At 32.1% G+C, this 10,695-nt stretch overlaps 1 long non-coding RNA gene across 1 annotated transcript in view; it reads right to left on the bottom strand.

The window, feature by feature from the left end:
- Nucleotides 1–7,263: 7,263 nt before the first annotated feature.
- Nucleotides 7,264–10,695, bottom strand: part of LOC141298831 (uncharacterized) — a 22,654-nt gene continuing 19,222 nt past the window's right edge. Inside the window, exon 3 of the long non-coding RNA XR_012341658.1 lies at nucleotides 7,264–7,418. This is a non-coding gene — a long non-coding RNA (uncharacterized lncRNA). The remainder of the gene's footprint in view (nucleotides 7,419–10,695) is intronic.

Genomic DNA, 10,695 nt, shown 5'->3' with positions numbered 1-10,695 from the left:
AGAAAGTCTGTCTGAAAGAAAATTTCTACATTTCGATTTTTTTCTTTCGTACAATTCTGAGTTTTACATCTTGACTTTTTCTCAGAATTCTAAGTTTACATCAAACAATGCAATTGTTTACTATCAATTCTGAGATTGTATCAAGCAATTCTGACTTTTTCACAGAATTCTGAATTTGCATCTTGCAATTTTTATTTATTCATTTAAATTTGTGTTTTGTAAACGGAATCCTGTTTTCTAAAATACAAACTCAGAATTGTGAAATATAATTTCTAAATGTAGAATGTTTTTTCATACAATTCTGAGGTTTAACCTCTTGACATTTTCTCAGTATTCTAAGTTTACGTCACGCAATGCACATATTTTTTTACTATCAATTCTGCGAGACTTTTTTCTCGTAATTGCAAGTTTTACAGATATAAACGTGCAATTCTAAGAACTGAGTCAGAATTGCGAATTTATATATAGCCATTCTAAGGTTACTTCATATCTCTTTCTCTTTGTCTTTATATCTCACAATTCTGACTCAGAATGACCAATTTGGAGATACAAACTCAGAACCGAGAGAAAAAATTCTGAATTTTGAGATAAAAAGTCACAATTACTTTATTTTTTTACCCCATAGTGGAAACAAGCTTCAATATTTTCAAGCATGCAAAAATGCAAATGTAATTTGCGACAAAAAAAAGTTACTAGTCATCACATTACTACTGAAATTTAGTAGTCAACCCTCGAAGTCGTTTTCTGTCCCATGGATGGAGGTAGTAATTTTTAAAGTGGCCTCGGAGCAGACGGACCCGCGGTATTGGGGGAGGAGGTGGTGTGGACGACGAACTCGCTGAAAGTTCTCAAGGAATCATTTCTATTTCACACTCCACTTGGCTGCTGATTTGAGATTGTGTGTTAGCATAACAAAGCCGCAGAGCCTGTGAACTTGGGGGACCTTTCGACCCCGCCGCTCTGGCGGTGAATAGGCTTTGGCTCTGCCAATAGAACCCCTCCCTGTCTCTCCTGTTCGTGGCTAAATTGTTAATCAGGGTAATTTAATATAGTTTTCAATATGCCTCATCTCTCTTTGGGAGGGCATTCACAGCTTCCCTCTCCGCCCCAACCGAAAAACACCCCGTTCTTTCATGCGGCCCCAGACGGGCAGCTGCAGTCTGGCCTCCTCTCCGGGCTGAAGTGAGCCGGTATCATGCATTGCTGCAGTGAAGTGGGGAGCGAGTTGAGGTGGACGTGAATGTGGAAACCTCTTAGCCTTGTCTGACTCTAAGAATGGGGGAGAGACTCTAGTGGGGTTTGAGACCGTGGCGGGACAATAGTCTGTCCCCGAAGCGCTCTGCACACAAGCAGACAGCCCGTCCCACCCTCTGTCCATTGAGATGTCCAGCTTTAATGCTCTCTGGATATGTTAAGCCACAGTTTAGCTTCCCCCATAGCTCATGGGAAAATGTGAAATGTGTTGTAGTTGTTGTTTAGATAAATTATATACACTTGACAATTTAGCATAGAAATCGTATGCTCTTTTATTTCTCTTTTTTAAAAGGTTAATACACACCTTCCTGTCCAAACTCTCTTTTACGTATTTTAAATAACAAATGTGTTTATTTAAATCTCTTAAGACCCCATGCAATCAAAATTACAGTTTAGTCCAAGCCTGTTTTAAGGCAATATGAATGCAAGTGAACTGATTAAAGGAGTAGTCGACTTTCAGAACAAAAATTTACAGATAACGTACTCACCGCCTTGTCATCCAAGATGTTCATGTCTTTCTTCAGTCGCAAAGAAATTATGTTTTTTGAGGAAAACATTTCATGATTTCTCTCCATATAGTGGACTTCTATGGTGCCCCCGAGTTTGAACTTCCAAAATGCAGTTAAAATGCAAAGGGCTGTAAGCCGTGGAATAAGGGTCTTACCTAGCGAAACGTTCAGATATTTTTTTTTTAATTACAATTTATATACTTTTTAACTTCAACCTCAACCTGTCTAGCTCTGCGTGAACTCTGTGTATTCCAGTTCATGACAGTTAGGGTATGTCGAAAAACTCCCATCTCATTTTCTCTTCCAACTTAAAAATCGTCCTACATGCAGAAGTACCAACCCAGTGTTTACAAAGTGAACATGTAAAGAAGGTCAAACACCCTTTATAAAAAAAAAATGGTAAAACTGCAGTGTAGGACGATTTTGAAGCTGGAGGAGAAAATGAGATAGGTGTTTTTCGATATACCCTAACTGTCATGAACTGGAATACACAGAGTTCACGTTTGGTTTTGCCAGTATGTGACAATTTATACATTTTATATATACATTTAAACATCATAAAAACACTGTGATTCATATGTTTTACTTAGGTATGCTTAGGTTTTTAGAAACAAAATGTAGAAATTACCTTATATATACTGTATATATATATATATATATATATATATATATATATATAATTATATATGGGCCGTTGTATAGAATTGGTTCAAAGTCAGAGTTGGAAACATCTTAAAAAAAAAAACTTTTCCACAAATTTTGTACGTATGCAAATTGTATAATATCCAAGGTACACATTTCTTGTCACGCTGGAGACGAGGAACGGACAAACAACGACGTGAAGTCTTAAAGTCTTTAATAATCCACAGGGCAACACAGGGTGGCAACACAGGGTGGCAACACAGGGTGGCAACACAGGGTGGCAACACAGGGTGGCAACACAGGGTGGCAACACAGGGTGGCAACACAGGGTGGCAACACAGGGTGGCAACACAGGGTGGCAACACAGGGTGGCAACAACAACGTCCCACAAACAGTAGAGCACAGACACCAACTTATAAAGACATACTCATTAACAAAGACAGGTGTAGGGAATAATGCTGATGAAGGGAGGAACCAAAACACACAGAATAGCAGGGGGAGACACTGGGAGAAACCAACTAGAATAGTCCAGGGGTGTGACATTTCTAATTGTGCAGTTAATTCTCATATTGTATTTTCAGAAAGTTTTGGAATATTTGTCCTCTCCTCAAATTTGTCACTACTGAAACACAGTAATATATAATTTAATTAGAAGGGTTATATTGACCTATTAAGATTTTGCTGACATCTTCCTTGTAAATATATATATTTTTCAATTTTATTAAAAAGTTTTCAGAGGTAAATCAATGACAATTACAATTTTGACAATTTTTCAAATGTGATTTATGAGATTTGTTGTATTTTTAATCCATTTTTTCTTTGTAAAAGGCAAAAGTTGATCTTAAGGATTTGAATATATTTGAATATACATTGAACCAAACACTATCATAACATCTCAGTTGGTCATTCAGTATACTTTATTTTTGACAAAACATCCCATGTTTTGGTTGTGACAGCACATTTTTAGTTGTGACAGTATGCTTTGGTAACGACCACATCACATTACAGAATTTTAACCTACATAAACCACACTACTAAAACATACTGAAATACTAAAAATCTGCATAACTTTTGTATATTTTCCCCAAATAAAAGAAAACGTGTTCCCTTTTGTCACTACCAAAATAATGATGAAGTTTTGGTCGTGAGATGTCACTACTGAAACTTTACAAAATGTTTTGGTCGTGACTGTTACGGTAGTGGCAATTTTATGGGATAACATTTAAAAAAACAAAGACGTCACCAACAAAAATTTCACCAAATGTTTCGGTCATGACTGTTACGGTAGTGACAATTTTATGGGATAACACCCAAAAAAACAAAGATGTGACTACCGAAACCTCACCAAATGTTTCAGTCGTCATTGTTACGGTAGTGAAAATTTTATGGGATAACACCCAAAAACAAAGACGTCACTAGTGAAACATCACCAAATGTTTAGTTCGTGACTGTAGTGACCAAATGTTGTGACTGTTACGTCAGTGGCAATTTTATGGGATAACATTTAAAAAAACAAAGACGTCACCAACAAAAACCTCACCAAATGTTTCGGTCGTGACTGTTACGGTAGTGACAATTTTATAGGATAACACCCAAAAATCAAAGATGTAACTGCCGAAACTTCACCAAATGGAAAGTCACAAAGCATGCTGTGTAAAAAGGGTAGTGCTATAGTATGAAAATAATTATTTGGAACATTTCTTGAGCCTTTTTTAAACCTGAGGTGTGATTGTTCAGTGTCCATATAGAGGGGGTTTCATGCTTTAAATAGCCTACAGATTAGCCTAAATATAGGCATATTAACTGCTAACATTTGTAAGTTCATAGTCAGATATAAATAACCTATTACGTTTGGACTTCTTGAAATATAACAAATGTGTTTTAGAACTTTTAGCCAGATAAATATAAATATCAAAAATATAATTATTGAAGTAACGCAGAACGACAAAACATGCACACATTTCTCCTGAGAAGGCTAATGTGCCGCCCATGAGAGTTGTAAACTAATTACTAGAGGTGCATTGTTAACTTTTGCTGGATAATTGAACATTATTAGCTTGCTTAGAGTTTAATGAGAGTAAATATAAGCTTCACATACAGAAACACTGATCCGACAGGCGCAGTCTTTATAAAGAGACATGACGGGTCTCCTCACCTGCAGGCTGTAGAGTAGATTGTGAATCACGCTAATTCATTTCAGCAGCACCTTGTCTAACAAGGGCCTTCTGAGAGGATGAGAGGAGGCTGTTAACATGAGGACCAGCGTCCACTCACAACAACACACGCACTGACCAGACACTAGAGCGTGAGATACCCTCTCGACTCAATGATGCTGATATTGGCTAATCATTTATAATGGTGCGTTAATTGTATTTGGATTTTTCTCAATATAGTGGACTTCAATGGGGATCAATAGGTTGAAGGTCCAAATTGCAGTTTCACTGCAGCTTCAAAGGGCTCTACACGATCCCAGCTAAGGATTTAGGGGTCTTATCTAGTGAAACAATCTGTAATTTTCTTAAAAAATTACAATTTATATACGTTTTAACCACAAATGCTCTTCTTGCAGTAGCTTTGTGATGCGCATCTTATTTTCTCCTCCAACTTCAAAATCATCCAACATCGTTGTTTTACCTTTTTTTCCAAAGGGTGTTTGACTTTCTTTGCACCATCACTTTGTAAACCCTGGGTTGGCACTTGCGCCTACGTCACACGACGAGCATTTGTGGTAAAAAAATTTTATACATTTAAATTTTTTTATAGAAAATGACCAATCGTTTTGCAAGATAAGACCCTTATTCCTCGGCTGGGATCGTGTAGAGCCCTTTAAAGCTGCATTAAAACTGCAATATGGACCTTCAACCCATTGAATCCTATTAAAGTTCACTATGGAAATAAATCTTGGAATGTTTTCCTTATAAACCTTACATTTGTTTATGACTGAAGAAAGAAAGACATGAACATCTTGGACGACATGGGGGGTGAGTAAATTATCAGGAAAAAAAAAAATTCTGGAAGTGAACTAATCCTTAAGGATTAAGAACTCCAAAACATTTATGTATGCATGTATATATGCATTTAAAAAAAAAATGATTCTCTTCTCGGAAAATAGAGTGAATGGAATAAATATATATGGGTCAAAGACGTAAAGGATTTAAGCATAAAAACAAGTGTAATACTACTTTAAATTGTTGTGTTTCCACAAAAAGAAATTGAAACATTGTTCGTTTAATTTTATTGCATTTTTGTTTCAATTTTTCTGAGCAAAAAAGTTATATAAAAAAAAATGTATATCCTAAATTTTTTTTCCTAATTTATAGAAGACACCCTCTAAAATGTTCAGTCTAACAGTCTTGGTCAGGCATATTTACAACAAAAATCAATTTACGACATATTAAAAGACAAATTACTTTCACCCCAAATACAAATTAGTTGTAATTCTACATTTGTAAAATTTGCCATTATCCTAGGTTTTTACTTATTTAAAACACAATAGAATTAAATATGCTCCCTTATTCTTTTATATATTTTAATATGTACAAGTCAGAATAAGCATGTTGTTTGAATTTTTACATAAATATTGTGTTACACTGAATGACAATGTAACATTATTTCAACCAAATTTTGACATTTTGTCCTATAAAAACTTTAAGTAACCTTAAAGTAAGTAGACACTTTAGTTACATTTAATGTGCTTTCTATGGACATAAAACCACTTTTGTACATTTTGTAAAACGTGGACCTCTTAACGTCTTTGACCCACATATAAATTTTCATCCAATCAAACACTCTCTAGAATGAGAGTGCCCCTCCCCCTAAATAACCTGCACATTATAAGCAATACAAACCAGCAAAACATAATTTTACCTGCTAATTATTCAAACTAAAGGCTTTTGTTTCATTCACTTTCACTGGGTTTTGTAACACATCATGTGCACTGAAATTGTCAGGATTATGTCTTGTTCTGTTCTCCTAGTGTTTTTCCCCCTATGTTTCCAGTTCTAATGGTTTAGTCCTTGTCCTCCCCTCTAGTTTTGTTTCCATTTGGTTTGTTCATGCCCATATTTGTATTTCCCCCTCGTTATCCTGTTATCTTGTTTGTGACCACGCCCCCGTTTCAGTGCATTTAAGAGTCTGTGTTTGCACACCCCCTTTGTCGGTCAATGTTGATGTTACTTCTGTTTGTTTTGTTTCATGTGCTCATTTCCTGCTCCCGGTTTTGTTTATTTGTTCATTTTTGCAGTTTTTATTTTAATAAACTTTGTTTATTCATTTACTCCGGTTCTCCTCCTCCATCTCCACTCCTCAACCCAGCCAGACTGTGACAGAAATATGAAGGCTATATTAATATCAATCATTCATGCAAAATGACATGCTCTTGATCTAGGACATTTGGACCATTGAGCTGATAGACTGACACACACACACATCTGACAACAGAAACTTGGACATAATTTTTTTTAAAATAAATGTTTATTTAAAAATTTGTAAATATATCATCATAAAAATATACATGCATATATTAAACAATTAAAAACCAAAAAAATCAGCATATACATTTTATTAAATATAATGTACATTTGTCTGATCTCTGATTTTTGATAAATTTTACCTAAACATATATATATATATATATATATATATATATATATGTATACACACACACACACATACATATACACTACAGTTTTTTTTTCAAATAAAAATAAATTTTACCTAAAAAAAAAACAAAAAAAAAATTATATATATATATATATATATATATATAAAAATTTTATATATAATATATGTATATATATAATTTTTTTTTTTTTTTTTTTTAGGTAAAATTTATTTTTATTTGAAAAAAAAATATTGTAGTTTTATACCTATCACATTTATAGGGAATTTTTACTTCTATTCTGTATTTTACCATTTGTTTGAGCCAGCTTTAATTGATGTTACATTCACCGTCACCATCCAGATCAGATCCTTCCCATGATTCCTTTAGCATCCTTCATTTATCTGCTGACCCTAAAAAGACAAAAATAATGCACTATAACTGTAACGTACAAACAGTTTCAAAGTACATACATGTGGTGGCTCTAGTTAAAGACAGTATAATGTTCAAATTTGAGCGCCGTGTAATTAATGAACACACGGTTATTAGTTCAGGAGGAAGTTTGGAAGAGGAAACTGAATTCCTGATGTACTGCTATCCACTTCCACAAAAGATAAATCCTCATTTTCTACCATTCCTTTTGTCTTATTTTTTCTATTCTGAAAAATCATGTCCATTTGGCCTTTGGCTATGTTGAACTTGTCATTACATTAGACGTGGGAATGAGATGCGGAAATATTCATTTCTGAGTGGAATTAAACCATCGTTGATCATGATGAGAGATTTAATTCTTTAATTATGGTCATGATATAAATGTATCCTGCTTTTTCTTTTTTTTCTTTTTTTGTTCAATGGACCCCGTGTTGCGTCAGGTGGATGAAACGCCTCTGGACCACGACGGAGAAATATATTGCTTAACTGAAGCTGACATGAGAAGCTTTTACAGGTACAAATGCTATTTTAAGGGTTATGAATCTGAGAGTGTGCGTGCTCACAGAAGGAGTCAGTCTTGTTAACACATCGTGATTTCACACCTAACCACTGCCATCCTTTCAGTGAGCGAGTAATGTGTGTGTGTGTGTGTGTGTGTGTGTGTGTGTGTGTGTGTGTGAGTAAAATGCAATCTACTTGATGCTGTTAAAGTCACAAATATCTCTTAAATGTTATGAATATGAAGTGCTTATGGTCTCCTGATTCTTCTCAGATCATTGCATACTTGTCTGATGCATAACTCCTCTATGAAAATTGGAATTTATCTTATCTTTTTAAGAGGCATATGTACAATGTTTATTCCTAGTAATATATAACTCCTAATTTAGAAAAAGTTAGTATGAGGACATTTTTTAGAGAAGTCAGAAAAGTTGTTGCAGAGTTGCATTGAGATTATATAAATTATTTATTAAGGGTGAATTTATTTAATCATTTATTTAACAATGTTATTTTAGTATCATTGAGATACTACTATAGTTTTTATTAATATTTTGAATACGTTTTTATGTTTTCCATTTCCATTTTAATTTTAGTTACATTTTTTGTAATTTGGCTGTGTGTGTTTAAGTTTTAGTTATTGTAGTACAATAAACTAAAGTAAATTGAAAATTATAAAATGGTGATATATATATATATATATATATATATATTAGTATTTTAGTTTTTAATTTTAGTTAAGTTTTTAATAATTTGGCTGTGTGCGTTTTTTTTAAGTTTTAGTTATTTTAGTACATCAAATTAAACTAAATCAAAATAAAAAAATGGTAAAAAAAAAAAAGTTTAATATTATGTCATTAAATAGTTTTTTTTTTAAATTATTTTAGTTTTAGTAAACTATAAATAAAATTTTATGTGAACAATTTTTTAAAAACAAATTGCATTTAGTTACATTTTTAATAATTTTTCTTTTTTTTAAATCTTATTTTTAATGACATTTTTAGTAATTTGGATGTGCTTTTTTAGTTTTAGTTATTTTAGTACATTAAATTAAAATTAAATTAATTTAAATTAAAACAAGAAATGGTGAAATAAGTTTTTTATTTTAGTTTAGGCTTTTTTTAAGTTTTAGTTTTTGTACATCAAATTTAACAATTTTTTTTATTTAATATTATGCCAGTTAATATTTTTTTTTTTTTTAGTTATTTTAATTTGTTTAATTTTTTTTAGTTAACTATAACAAAAATTGTACGTAAATACAATTTAATTAATTTGTAAATGTTACATTTTTTGTAATTTGATTGTGTGTTTTTTTATTTAATTGAAATTTTAGTTACTTTTTAATCATTTGGCTGTGTGTTTAGATTTTAGTTACATTTTTAGTCATTTGGCTGTGTGTTTCTTTTTTTATTTTAGTAAAAATTGTCATTTGGCTGTGTTTTTTAAGTTTTAGTTATTTCAGTACATTACATTAAACTAAATTAAACCAAGAAATGGTGAAATAAAAGGTGTTTTTATTTAATATTATGTCATAGTTATTTTTAGTTATTAGTTACATTTTTAGTAATTAGGCTGTTTTCTTTTAGTTATTTTAGTGCATAAAATGAAACTAAATTAAAATAGAAAAAAGTTTATTTAATATTATGTCAGTTAAGTTATTTTTAGTTATTTTAGTTTTTAATTTTAGTTACATTTTTAGTAATTTGGCTGTGTTTTTTTAAGTTTCTGTTATTTTAGTACATCAAATTAAACTAAATTAAAATAAGAAATGATAAAAAAAAATTAAATTCATATTATGTTTATTATGTATACTTTTTGTTATTTTAGTTGTTTTAGTTTCAGTTAAGGCAAGACAAGTTTATTTATATAGCACATTTCATACACAATGGTAATTCAAAGAGGAATTAAAATAATCATGAAAGGAAAAATAATAATAATCAAAACAACAAAAACAGAATTTAAGAACATTTAAAATTATTTCAAAATAGATTTAAAATTAATTAAAACAGTTAAGAATAAAAATGATTATACATGAAATACAATGCAATCTGTTCAGACATAGTTAATAAAAAGTTAATAACCCTGAAAATGAACAAAATGTATAATTATTTAATATATAAATGTATAAATACTCTTAATGAGTTCTCTTTTTTATTTTTTAATATTAATATATATTTAATATCTTTTTTAATATTTGTGATGCATTTTTAGTTGGTTTTATTGTCTTATTACTTTATGGCCTTTTTGGTGTTTGTATTTAATTGATCATACATCAAACTGTGTTTTATATCTCTGTTATCCTCGAAATTCTTTATGTGCTTCTGTACGTCTCCCCTCCACAGCCCTGGACATTGTAAGACTCATTTAATGTATCAATTATTCTTATGCTAATTAGGGTACAGTTTCCCAAGGTTAGCATCACAGATGGCAACAAAACCTCACATGCATCTCGTCTCCTTTTACTCTGTCAAACTGTCTCACAAAGCCTGGAAGAACTGAGCAAACAATATTTGCATACTTTTGTCCACTCTAATCCAGCATATCGCATACAACACTGGTGTAGTGTAACACCACCACCCCCTCCGACGACACACACACACACACACACACCCCGAAACACACACATCTTTCTTTTCATTGTGCTTTGCTAGCTTATGTCATTTTCTCAAGTCTGAATCCTCCATGCAGGAGTCACAACGGAGGCAGCTTGAGAAAGTGATGTCATAATTATGTTTATCTCTCGGTTCATGCCAAACGCCAGCT

This window comes from Garra rufa, chromosome 23 (assembly GCF_049309525.1).
Source record: "Garra rufa chromosome 23, GarRuf1.0, whole genome shotgun sequence".
Taxonomy (NCBI): Eukaryota; Metazoa; Chordata; class Actinopteri; order Cypriniformes; family Cyprinidae; genus Garra; species Garra rufa.
This window is presented reverse-complemented; position numbering and strand designations above follow the sequence as displayed.